We start from the raw sequence: 14,893 nt of genomic DNA on the forward strand, positions 1-14,893 counted from the left end.
TTATGCCTTTTTAAAAACAGTCATTTTCCCATGGTAAGGAGACACTCATTTTCTGTGAGAAAATGCATTTAAAAGGAGGAATTTCATCAGAAACACTAAAAATACATATTGTACGTGCCTGAAGACGCACAGAACCTTGAAATAAAAGGTTTCACACCAAAAAACACATGGGTGAAAGCCCTATTTTAAGGCTCTGAGTGTTTGCAGATATGTACAACAGGTATGTTTAAATTATTACGTTTTTAATGAAATCATGTTTCTCTCGACGAGAAAATGCGCTTAAAGCAATAAAAAGGATTCACTCTGTCTGGCATTGGACCAAGCTACCAACAACCTAAACAATGATCAGAACTGGTGAAATTACGCTTTGACATTGGGAGAAAACACATAACTCTTAAGGATGTGTTGCAGACTTGTTCAATAGATTCATTATCTTTTGTTTTGGATGAAATTGTGCTCTTCTTGTCGAGAAAATGCGTTTAACGCAATAAAAAGATTTAGTGCTTTACGCACAGGGACTAGTTTACCAAATTTAAAAAATGTGAAATAATAAAGCCGGGAGTCGTTTTTATTGTTTACAAACACATTTCCTTGACCAGAATATGCTTTTTCTTAAAAGCCATTTTCCCATGGCTAGGAGACACTCATCTCTGTGAGAAAATGCATTTAAAAGGAGGAATTTCATCAGAAACACTAAAAATACATATTGTACGTGCCTGAAGACGCACAGAACCTTGAAATAAAAGGTTTCGCAAAAAAAACACATGGGTGAAATCCCTATTTTAAGGCTCTGAGTGTTTGCAGATATGTACAACAGGTATGTTTAAATTATAACGTTTTTAATGAAATCATGTTTCTCTCGACGAGAAAATGCGTTTAAAGCAAAAAAAAGGATTCACTCTGTCTGGCATTGGACCAAGCTACCAACACCCTAAACAATGATCAGAACTGGTGAAATTACACTTTGACATTGGGAGAAAACACGTAACTCTTAAGGATGTGTTGCAGACTTGTTCAATAGATTCATTTTCTTTTGTTTTTGATGAAATTGTGCTTTTCATGTCGAGAAAATGCGTTTAACGCAATAAAAAGATTTAGTGCTTTACGCACAGGGACTAGTTTACCAAATTTAAAAAATGTGAAATAATAAAGCCGGGAGTCGTTTTTATTGTTTACAAACACATTTCCTTGACCAGAATATGCTTTTTCTTAAAAGCCATTTTCCCATGGCTAGGAGACACTCATTCTCTGTGAAAAAATGCATTTAAAAGGAGGAATTTCATCAGAAACACTAAAAATACATAATGTACGTGTCTGAAAACGCACAGAACATGAAATAGTAGCTTTCTTACCAAGAAACACATGGTTGAAAAACCTATTTTAACGATCTGAGTGTTTGCAGACATGTACAGCAGTTATTCTTAAACTATAACGTTTTCAATGAAATCATGTTTCTCATGAGGAGATAAACCGTTTAAAGCAATAAAAACGATTCACTGTGTCTGGCATTTTGACCAAGCCACCAACTAGCTAAACAATGATCAGAACTGGTGCAATTACACATTGACATTGGGTGAAAACACGTAACTCTTAAGGATGTGTTGCAGACTTGTTCAATAGATTCATTTTCTTTTGTTTTTGATGAAATTGTGCTTTTCATGTCGAGAAAATGCGTTTAACGCAATAAAAAGATTTAGTGCTTTACGCACATGGACTAGGTTACCAAATTTAAAAAAATGTGAAATAATGAAGCCGGGAGTCGTTTTTATTGTTTACAAACACATTTCCTTGACCAGATTATGCCTTTTTAAAAACAGTCATTTTCCCATGGTAAGGAGACACTCATTTTCTGTGAGAAAATGCATTTAAAAGGAGGAATTTCATCAGAAACACTAAAAATACATATTGTACGTGCCTGAAGACGCACAGAACCTTGAAATAAAAGGTTTCGCACCAAAAAACACATGGGTGAAAGCCCTATTTTAAGGCTCTGAGTGTTTGCAGATATGTACAACAGGTATGTTTAAATTATTACGTTTTTAATGAAATCATGTTTCTCTCGACGAGAAAATGCGCTTAAAGCAATAAAAAGGATTCACTCTGTCTGGCATTGGACCAAGCTACCAACACCCTAAACAATGATCAGAACTGGTGAAATTACACTTTGACATTGGGAGAAAACACGTAACTCTTAAGGATGTGTTGCAGACTTGTTCAATAGATTCATTATCTTTTGTTTTGGATGAAATTGTGCTCTTCTTGTCGAAAAAATGCGTTTAACGCAATAAAAAGATTTAGTGCTTTACGCACATGGACTAGGTTACCAAATTTAAAAAATGTGAAATAATGAAGCCGGGAGTCGTTTTTATTGTTTACAAACACATTTCCTTGACCAGATTATGCCTTTTAAAAACAGTCATTTTCCCATGGCAAGGAGACACTCATTTTCTGTGAGAAAATGCATTTAAAAGGAGGAATTTCATCAGAAACACTAAAAATACATAATGTACGTGCCTGAAGACGCACAGAACCTTGAAATAAAAGGTTTCGCACCAAAAAACACATGGGTGAAAGCCCTATTTTAAGGCTCTGAGTGTTTGCAGATATGTACAACAGGTATGTTTACATTATAACGTTTTTAATGAAATCATGTTTCTCTCGACGAGAAAATGCGTTTAAAGCAAAAAAAAGGATTCACTCTGTCTGGCATTGGACCAAGCTACCAACACCCTAAACAATGATCAGAACTGGTGAAATTACACTTTGACATTGGGAGAAAACACATAACTCTTAAGGATGTGTTGCAGACTTGTTCAACAGATTCATTATCTTTTGTTTTGGATCAAATTGTGCTCTTCTTGTCGAGAAAATGCGTTTAACGCAATAAAAAGATTTAGTGCTTTACGCACATGGACTAGGTTACCAAATTTAAAAAATGTGAAATAATGAAGCCGGGAGTCGTTTTTATTGTTTACAAACACATTTCCTTGACCAGATTATGCCTTTTAAAAAACAGTCATTTTCCCATGGCAAGGAGACACTCATTTTCTGTGAGAAAATATTTAAAAGGAGGAATGCCATCAACGCTAAAAATACATAATGTACGTGTCTGAAAACGCACAGAACATGAAATAGTAGCTTTCTTACCAAGAAACACATGGTTGAAAAACCTATTTTAACGATCTGAGTGTTTGCAGACATGTACAACAGTTATTCTTAAACTATAACGTTTTCAATGAAACCATGTTTCTCATTAGGAGATAAACCGTTTAAAGCAATAAAAACGATTCACTGTGTCTGGCATTTTGACCAAGCCACCAACTAGCTAAACAATGATCAGAACTGGTGCAATTACACATTGACATTGGGTGAAAACACGTAACTCTTAAGGATGTGTTGCAGACTTGTTCAATAGATTCATTTTCTTTTGTTTTTGATGAATTTGTGCTTTTCATGTCGAGAAAATGCGTTTAACGCAATAAAAAGATTTAGTGCTTTACGCACATGGACTAGGTTACCAAATTTAAAAAAATGTGAAATAATGAAGCCGGGAGTCGTTTTAATTGTTTACAAACACATTTCCTTGACCAGATTATGTCTTTTTAAAAACAGTCATTTTCCCATGGTAAGGAGACACTCATTTTCTGTGAGAAAATACATTTAAAAGGAGGAATTTCATCAGAAACACTAAAAATACATATTGTGCGTGCCTGAAGACGCACAGAACCTTGAAATAAAAGGTTTCGCACCAAAAACACATGGGTGAAAGCCCTATTTTAAGGCTCTGATTGTTTGCAGATTTGTACAACAGGTATGTTTAAATTATAACGTTTTTAATGAAATCATGTTTCTCTCGACGAGAAAATGCGTTTAAAGCAAAAAAAGATTCACTCTGTCTGGCATTGGACCAAGCTACCAACACCCTAAACAATGATCAGAACTGGTGCAACTACACTTTGACATTGGGAGAAAACACAGAACTCTTAAGGATGTGTTGCAGACTTGTTCAATAGATTCATTATCTTTTGTTTTGGATGAAATTGTGCTCTTCTTGTCGAGAAAATGCGTTTAACGCAATAAAAAGATTTAGTGCTTTACGCACATGGACTAGCTTACCAAATTTAAAAAATGTGAAATAATAAAGCCGGGAGTCGTTTTTATTGTTTACAAACACATTTCCTTGACCAGATTATGCCTTTTTAAAAACAGTCATTTTCCCATGGCAAGGAGACACTCATTTTCTGTGAGAAAATGCATTTAAAAGGAGGAATTTCATCAGAAACACTAAAAATACATATTGTACGTGCCTGAAGACGCACAGAACCTTGAAATAAAAGGTTTCGCACCAAAAAACACATGGGTGAAAGCCCTATTTTAAGGCTCTGAGTGTTTGCAGACATGTACAACAGGTATGTTTACATTATAACGTTTTTAATGAAATCATGTTTCTCTCGACGAGAAAATGCGTTTAAAGCAATAAAAAGGATTCACTCTGTCTGGCATTGGACCAAGCCTACCAACACCCTAAACAATGATCAGAACTGGTGAAATTACACTTTGACATTGGGAGAAAACACATAACTCTTAAGGATGTGTTGCAGACTTGTTCAATAGATTCATTATCTTTTGTTTTGGATGAAATTGTGCTCTTCTTGTCGAGAAAATGCGTTTAACGCAATAAAAAGATTTAGTGCTTTACGCACATGGACTAGCTTACCAAATTTAAAAAATGTGAAATAATGAAGCCGGGAGTCGTTTTTATTGTTTACAAACACATTTCCTTGACCAGATTATGCCTTTTTAAAAACAGTCATTTTCCCATGGCAAGGAGACACTCATTTTCTTTGAGAAAATGCATTTAAAAGGAGGAATTTCATCAGAAACACTAAAAATACATATTGTACGTGCCTGAAGACGCACAGAACCTTGAAATAAAAGGTTTCGCACCAAAAAACACATGGGTGAAAGCCCTATTTTAAGGCTCTGAGTGTTTGCAGATATGTACAACAGGTATGTTTACATTATAACGTTTTTAATGAAATCATGTTTCTCACGACGAGAAAATGCGTTTAAAGCAATAAAAAGGATTCACTCTGTCTGGCATTGGACCAAGCCTACCAACACCCTAAACAATGATCAGAACTGGTGAAATTACACTTTGACATTGGGAGAAAACACATAACTCTTAAGGATGTGTTGCAGACTTGTTCAATAGATTCATTATCTTTTGTTTTGGATGAAATTGTGCTCTTCTTGTCGAGAAAATGCGTTTAACGCAATAAAAAGATTTAGTGCTTTACGCACATGGACTAGCTTACCAAATTTAAAAAATGTGAAATAATGAAGCCGGGAGTCGTTTTTATTGTTTACAAACACATTTCCTTGACCAGATTATGCCTTTTTAAAAACAGTCATTTTCCCATGGCAAGGAGACACTCATTTTCTTTGAGAAAATGCATTTAAAAGGAGGAATTTCATCAGAAACACTAAAAATACATATTGTACGTGCCTGAAGACGCACAGAACCTTGAAATAAAAGGTTTCGCACCAAAAAACACATGGGTGAAAGCCCTATTTTAAGGCTCTGAGTGTTTTTAGATATGTACAACAGGTATGTTTACATTATAACGTTTTTAATGAAATCATGTTTCTCTCGACGAGAAAATGCGTTTAAAGCAATAAAAAGGATTCACTCTGTCTGGCATTGGACCAAGCCTACCAACACCCTAAACAATGATCAGAACTGGTGAAATTACACTTTGACATTGGGAGAAAACACATAACTCTTAAGGATGTGTTGCAGACTTGTTCAATAGATTCATTATCTTTTGTTTTGGATGAAATTGTGCTCTTCTTGTCGAGAAAATGCGTTTAACGCAATAAAAAGATTTAGTGCTTTACGCACATGGACTAGCTTACCAAATTTAAAAAATGTGAAATAATGAAGCCGGGAGTCGTTTTTATTGTTTACAAACACATTTCCTTGACCAGATTATGCCTTTTTAAAAACAGTCATTTTCCCATGGCAAGGAGACACTCGTTTTCTGTGAGAAAATGCATTTAAAAGGAGGAATTTCATCAGAAACACTAAAAATACATATTGTACGTGCCTGAAGACGCACAAAACCTTGAAATAAAAGGTTTCGCACCAAAAAACACATGGGTGAAAGCCCTATTTTAAGGCTCTGAGTGTTTGCAGACATGTACAACAGGTATGTTTACATTATAACGTTTTTAATGAAATCATGTTTCTCTCGACGAGAAAATGCGTTTAAAGCAATAAAAAGGATTCACTCTGTCTGGCATTGGACCAAGCTACCAACACCCTAAACAATGATCAGAACTGGTGAAATTACACTTTGACATTGGGAGAAAACACGTAACTCTTAAGGATGTGTTGCAGACTTGTTCAATAGATTCATTATCTTTTGTTTTGGATGAAATTGTGCTCTTCTTGTCGAGAAAATGCGTTTAACGCAATAAAAAGATTTAGTGCTTTACGCACATGGACTAGCTTACCAAATTTAAAAAATGTGAAATAATGAAGCCGGGAGTCGTTTTTATTGTTTACAAACACATTTCCTTGACCAGATTATGCCTTTTTAAAAACAGTCATTTTCCCATGGCAAGGAGACACTCATTTTCTTTGAGAAAATGCATTTAAAAGGAGGAATTTCATCAGAAACACTAAAAATACATATTGTACGTGCCTGAAGACGCACAGAACTTTGAAATAAAAGGTTTCGCACCAAAAAACACATGGGTGAAAGCCCTATTTTAAGGTTCTGAGTGTTTGCAGATATGTACAACAGGTATGTTTACATTATAACGTTTTTAATGAAATCATGTTTCTCTCGACGAGAAAATGCGTTTAAAGCAATAAAAAGGATTCACTCTGTCTGGCATTGGACCAAGCCTACCAACACCCTAAACAATGATCAGAACTGGTGAAATTACACTTTGACATTGGGAGAAAACACATAACTCTTAAGGATGTGTTGCAGACTTGTTCAATAGATTCATTATCTTTTGTTTTGGATGAAATTGTGCTCTTCTTGTCGAGAAAATGCGTTTAACGCAATAAAAAGATTTAGTGCTTTACGCACATGGACTAGCTTACCAAATTTAAAAAATGTGAAATAATGAAGCCGGGAGTCGTTTTTATTGTTTACAAACACATTTCCTTGACCAGATTATGCCTTTTTAAAAACAGTCATTTTCCCATGGCAAGGAGACACTCGTTTTCTGTGAGAAAATGCATTTAAAAGGAGGAATTTCATCAGAAACACTAAAAATACATATTGTACGTGCCTGAAGACGCACAAAACCTTGAAATAAAAGGTTTCGCACCAAAAAACACATGGGTGAAAGCCCTATTTTAAGGCTCTGAGTGTTTGCAGACATGTACAACAGGTATGTTTACATTATAACGTTTTTAATGAAATCATGTTTCTCTCGACGAGAAAATGCGTTTAAAGCAATAAAAAGGATTCACTCTGTCTGGCATTGGACCAAGCTACCAACACCCTAAACAATGATCAGAACTGGTGAAATTACACTTTGACATTGGGAGAAAACACGTAACTCTTAAGGATGTGTTGCAGACTTGTTCAACAGATTCATTATCTTTTGTTTTGGATGAAATTGTGCTCTTCTTATCGAGAAAATGCGTTTAACGCAATAAAAAGATTTAGTGCTTTACGCACATGGACTAGGTTACCAAATTTAAAAAATGTGAAATAATGAAGCCGGGAGTCGTTTTTATTGTTTACAAACACATTTCCTTGACCAGATTATGCCTTTTTAAAAACAGTCATTTTCCCATGGCAAGGAGACACTCATTTTCTGTGAGAAAATGCATTTAAAAGGAGGAATTTCATCAGAAACACTAAAAATACATATTGTACGTGCCTGAAGACGCACAGAACCTTGAAATAAAAGGTTTCGCACCAAAAAACACATGGGTGAAAGCCCTATTTTAAGGCTCTGAGTGTTTGCAGACATGTACAACAGGTATGTTTACATTATAACGTTTTTAATGAAATCATGTTTCTCTCGACGAGAAAATGCGTTTAAAGCAATAAAAAGGATTCACTCTGTCTGGCATTGGACCAAGCTACCAACACCCTAAACAATGATCAGAACTGGTGAAATTACACTTTGACATTGGGAGAAAACACGTAACTCTTAAGGATGTGTTGCAGACTTGTTCAATAGATTCATTATCTTTTGTTTTGGATGAAATTGTGCTCTTCTTGTCGAGAAAATGCGTTTAACGCAATAAAAAGATTTAGTGCTTTACGCACATGGACTAGCTTACCAAATTTAAAAAATGTGAAATAATGAAGCCGGGAGTCGTTTTTATTGTTTACAAACACATTTCCTTGACCAGATTATGCCTTTTTAAAAACAGTCATTTTCCCATGGCAAGGAGACACTCATTTTCTTTGAGAAAATGCATTTAAAAGGAGGAATTTCATCAGAAACACTAAAAATACATATTGTACGTGCCTGAAGACGCACAGAACCTTGAAATAAAAGGTTTCGCACCAAAAAACACATGGGTGAAAGCCCTATTTTGAGGCTCTGAGTGTTTTTAGATATGTACAACAGGTATGTTTACATTATAACGTTTTTAATGAAATCATGTTTCTCTCGACGAGAAAATGCGTTTAAAGCAATAAAAAGGATTCACTCTGTCTGGCATTGGACCAAGCCTACCAACACCCTACACAATGATCAGAACTGGTGAAATTACACTTTGACATTGGGAGAAAACACATAACTCTTAAGGATGTGTTGCAGACTTGTTCAATAGATTCATTATCTTTTGTTTTGGATGAAATTGTGCTCTTCTTGTCGAGAAAATGCGTTTAACGCAATAAAAAGATTTAGTGCTTTACGCACATGGACTAGCTTACCAAATTTAAAAAATGTGAAATAATGAAGCCGGGAGTCGTTTTTATTGTTTACAAACACATTTCCTTGACCAGATTATGCCTTTTTAAAAACAGTCATTTTCCCATGGCAAGGAGACACTCGTTTTCTGTGAGAAAATGCATTTAAAAGGAGGAATTTCATCAGAAACACTAAAAATACATATTGTACGTGCCTGAAGACGCACAAAACCTTGAAATAAAAGGTTTCGCACCAAAAAACACATGGGTGAAAGCCCTATTTTAAGGCTCTGAGTGTTTGCAGACATGTACAACAGGTATGTTTACATTATAACGTTTTTAATGAAATCATGTTTCTCTCGACGAGAAAATGCGTTTAAAGCAATAAAAAGGATTCACTCTGTCTGGCATTGGACCAAGCTACCAACACCCTAAACAATGATCAGAACTGGTGAAATTACACTTTGACATTGGGAGAAAACACGTAACTCTTAAGGATGTGTTGCAGACTTGTTCAATAGATTCATTATCTTTTGTTTTGGATGAAATTGTGCTCTTCTTGTCGAGAAAATGCGTTTAACGCAATAAAAAGATTTAGTGCTTTACGCACATGGACTAGCTTACCAAATTTAAAAAATGTGAAATAATGAAGCCGGGAGTCGTTTTTATTGTTTACAAACACATTTCCTTTACCAGATTATGCCTTTTTAAAAACAGTCATTTTCCCATGGCAAGGAGACACTCATTTTCTTTGAGAAAATAAATTTAAAAGGAGGAATTTCATCAGAAACACTAAAAATACATATTGTACGTGCCTGAAGACGCACAGAACCTTGAAATAAAAGGTTTCGCACCAAAAAACACATGGGTGAAAGCCCTATTTTAAGGTTCTGAGTGTTTGCAGATATGTACAACAGGTATGTTTACATTATAACGTTTTTAATGAAATCATGTTTCTCATGAGGAGATAAACCATTTAAAGCAATAAAAACGATTCACTGTGTCTGGCATTTTGACCAAGCCACCAACTAGCTAAACAATGATCAGAACTGGTGCAATTACACATTGACATTGGGTGAAAACACGTAACTCTTAAGGATGTGTTGCAGACTTGTTCAATAGATTCATTTTCTTTTGTTTTTGATGAAATTGTGCTTTTCATGTCGAGAAAATGCGTTTAACGCAATAAAAAGATTTAGTGCTTTACGCACATGGACTAGGTTACCAAATTTAAAAAAATGTGAAATAATGAAGCCGGGAGTCGTTTTTATTGTTTACAAACACATTTCCTTGACCAGATTATGCCTTTTTAAAAACAGTCATTTTCCCATGGTAAGGAGACACTCATTTTCTGTGAGAAAATGCATTTAAAAGGAGGAATTTCATCAGAAACACTAAAAATACATAATGTACGTGCCTGAAGACGCACAGAACCTTGAAATAAAAGGTTTCGCACCAAAAAACACATGGGTGAAAGCCCTATTTTAAGGCTTTGTGTGTTTGCAGACATGTACAACAGGTATGTTTAAATTATAACGTTTTTAATGAAATCATGTTTCTCTCGACGAGAAAATGCGTTTAAAGCAATAAAAACGATTCACTCTGTCTGGCATTGGACCAAGCTACCAACAACCTAAACAATGATAAGAACTGGTGCAATTACACTTTGACATTGGGTGAAAACACGCAACTCTTAAGGATATATTGCAGACTTGTTGAATAGATTCATTATCTTTTGTTTTTGATGAAATTGTGCTTTTCATGTCGAGAAAATGCGTTTAACGCAATAAAAAGATTTAGTGCTTTACGCACATGGACTAGGTTACCAAATTTAAAAAATGTGAAATAATGAAGCCGGGAGTCGTTTTTATGTTTACAAACACATTTCCTTGACCAGATTATGACTTTTTAAAAACAGTCATTTTCCCATGGCAAGGAGACACTCATTTTCTGTGAGAAAATCATTTAAAAGGAGGAATTTCATCAACGCTAAAAATACATAATGTACGTGTCTGAAAACGCACAGAACATGAAATAGCAGCTTTCTTATCAAGAAACACATGGTTGAAAAACCTATTTTAACGATCTGAGTTTTTGCAGACATGTACAACAGTTATTCTTAAACTATAACGTTTTCAATGAAATCATGTTTCTCATGAGGAGATAAACCGTTTAAAGCAATAAAAACGATTCACTGTGTCTGGCATTTTGACCAAGCCACCAACTAGCTAAACAATGATCAGAACTGGTGCAATTACACATTGACATTGGGTGAAAACACGTAACTCTTAAGGATGTGTTGCAGACTTGTTCAATAGATTCATTTTCTTTTGTTTTTGATGAAATTGTGCTTTTCATGTCGAGAAAATGCGTTTAACGCAATAAAAAGATTTAGTGCTTTACGCACATGGACTAGGTTACCAAATTTAAAAAAATGTGAAATAATGAAGCCGGGAGTCGTTTTTATTGTTTACAAACACATTTCCTTGACCAGATTATGCCTTTTTAAAAACAGTCATTTTCCCATGGTAAGGAGACACTCATTTTCTGTGAGAAAATGCATTTAAAAGGAGGAATTTCATCAGAAACACTAAAAATACATAATGTACGTGCCTGAAGACGCACAGAACCTTGAAATAAAAGGTTTCGCACCAAAAAACACATGGGTGAAAGCCCTATTTTAAGGCTCTGTGTGTTTGCAGACATGTACAACAGGTATGTTTACATTATAACGTTTTTAATGAAATCATGTTTCTCTCGACGAGAAAATGCGTTTAAAGCAATAAAAACGATTCACTCTGTCTGGCATTGGACCAAGCTACCAACAACCTAAACAATGATAAGAACTGGTGCAATTACACTTTGACATTGGGTGAAAACACGTAACTCTCAAGGATATATTGCAGACTTGTTGAATAGATTCATTATCTTTTGTTTTTGATGAAATTGTGCTTTTCATGTCGAGAAAATGCGTTTAACGCAATAAAAAGATTTAGTGCTTTACGCACATGGACTAGGTTACCAAATTTAAAAAATGTGAAATAATAAAGCCGGGAGTCGTTTTTATTGTTTACAAACACATTTCCTTGACCAGATTATGCCTTTTTAAAAACAGTCATTTTCCCATGGTAAGGAGACACTCATTTTCTGTGAGAAAATACATTTAAAAGGAGGAATTTCATCAGAAACACTAAAAATACATATTGTGCGTGCCTGAAGACGCACAGAACCTTGAAATAAAAGGTTTCGCACCAAAAACACATGGGTGAAAGCCTTATTTTAAGGCTCTGATTGTTTGCAGATATGTACAACAGGTATGTTTAAATTATAACGTTTTTAATGAAATCATGTTTCTCTCGACGAGAAAATGCGTTTAAAGCAAAAAAAGATTCACTCTGTCTGGCATTGGACCAAGCTACCAACACCCTAAACAATGATCAGAACTGGTGCAACTACACTTTGACATTGGGAGAAAACACCTAACTCTTAAGGATGTGTTGCAGACTTGTTCAATAGATTCATTATCTTTTGTTTTGGATGAAATTGTGCTGTTCTTGTCGAGAAAATGCGTTTAACGCAATAAAAAGATTTAGTGCTTTACGCACATGGACTAGGTTACCAAATGTAAAAAATGTGAAATAATAAAGCCGGGAGTCGTTCTTATTGTTTACAAACACATTTCCTTGACCAGATTATGCCTTTTTAAAAACAGTCATTTTCCCATGGCAAGGAGACACTCATTTTCTGTGAGAAAATGCATTTAAAAGGAGGACTTTCATCAGAAACACTAAAAATACATATTGTACGTGCCTGAAGACGCACAGAACCTTGAAATTTAAGGTTTCGCACCAAAAACACATGGGTGAAAGCCCTATTTTAAGGCTCTGAGTGTTTGCAGACATGTACAACAGGTATGTTTACATTATAACGTTTTTAATGAAATCATGTTTCTCTCGACGAGAAAATGCGTTTAAAGCAATAAAAAGGATTCACTCTGTCTGGCATTGGACCAAGCTACCAACACCCTAAACAATGATCAGAACTGGTGCAACTACACTTTGACATTGGGAGAAAACACATAACTCTTAAGGATGTGTTGCAGACTTGTTCAATAGATTCATTATCTTTTGTTTTGGATGAAATTGTGCTCTTCTTGTCGAGAAAATGCGTTTAACGCAATAAAAAGATTTAGTGCTTTACGCACATGGACTAGGTTACCAAATTTAAAAAATGTGAAATAATAAAGCCGGGAGTCGTTTTTATTGTTTACAAACACATTTCCTTGACCAGATTATGCCTTTTTAAAAACAGTCATTTTCCCATGGCAAGGAGACACTCATTTTCTGTGAGAAAATGCATTTAAAAGGAGGAATTTCATCAGAAACACTAAAAATACATATTGTACGTGCCTGAAGACGCACAGAACCTTGAAATAAAAGGTTTCGCACCAAAAAACACATGGGTGAAAGCCCTATTTTAAGGCTCTGAGTGTTTGCAGACATGTACAACAGGTATGTTTACATTATAACGTTTTTAATGAAATCATGTTTCTCTCGACGAGAAAATGCGTTTAAAGCAATAAAAAGGATTCACTCTGTCTGGCATTGGACCAAGCTACCAACACCCTAAACAATGATCAGAACTGGTGAAATTACACTTTGACATTGGGAGAAAACACGTAACTCTTAAGGATGTGTTGCAGACTTGTTCAATAGATTCATTATCTTTTGTTTTTGATGAAATTGTGCTCTTCTTGTCGAGAAAATGCGTTTAACGCAATAAAAAGATTTAGTGCTTTACGCACATGGACTAGGTTACCAAATTTAAAAAATGTGAAATAATGAAGCCGGGAGTCGTTTTTATTGTTTACAAACACATTTCCTTGACCAGATTATGCCTTTTTATAAACAGTCATTTTCCCATGGCAAGGAGACACTCATTTTCTGTGAGAAAATCATTTAAAAGGAGGAATGCCATCAACGCTAAAAATACATAATGTACGTGTCTGAAAACGCACAGAACATGAAATAGTAGCTTTCTTACCAAGAAACACATGGTTGAAAAACCTATTTTAACGATCTGAGTGTTTGCAGACATGTACAACAGTTATTCTTAAACTATAACGTTTTCAATGAAATCATGTTTCTCATGAGGAGATAAACCGTTTAAAGTAATAAAAACGATTTTCACTGTGTCTGGCATTTTGACCAAGCCACCAACTAGCTAAACAATGATCAGAACTGGTGCAATTACACATTGACATTGGGTGAAAACACGTAACTCTTAAGGATGTGTTGCAGACTTGTTCAATAGATTCATTTTCTTTTGTTTTTGATGAAATTGTGCTTTTCATGTCGAGAAAATGCGTTTAACGCAATAAAAAGATTTAGTGCTTTACGCACATGGACTAGGTTACCAAATTTAAAAAAATGTGAAATAATGAAGCCGGGAGTCGTTTTTATTGTTTACAAACACATTTCCTTGACCAGATTATGCCTTTTTAAAAACAGTCATTTTCCCATGGTAAGGAGACACTCATTTTCTGTGAGAAAATACATTTAAAAGGAGGAATTTCATCAGAAACACTAAAAATACATATTGTGCGTGCCTGAAGACGCACAGAACCTTGGAATAAAAGGTTTCGCACCAAAAACACATGGGTGAAAGCCCTATTTTAAGGCTCTGATTGTTTGCAGATATGTACAACAGGTATGTTTAAATTATAACGTTTTTAATGAAATCATGTTTCTCTCGACGAGAAAATGCGTTTAAAGCAAAAAAAGATTCACTCTGTCTGGCATTGGACCAAGCTACCAACACCCTAAACAATGATCAGAACTGGTGCAACTACACTTTGACATTGGGAGAAAACACATAACTCTTAAGGATGTGTTGCAGACTTGTTCAATAGATTCATTATCTTTTGTTTTGGATGAAATTGTGCTGTTCTTGTCGAGAAAATGCGTTTAACGCAATAAAAAGATTTAGTGCTTTAC

This window comes from Lampris incognitus, chromosome 7 (assembly GCF_029633865.1).
Source record: "Lampris incognitus isolate fLamInc1 chromosome 7, fLamInc1.hap2, whole genome shotgun sequence".
NCBI lineage: Eukaryota > Metazoa > Chordata > Actinopteri > Lampriformes > Lampridae > Lampris > Lampris incognitus.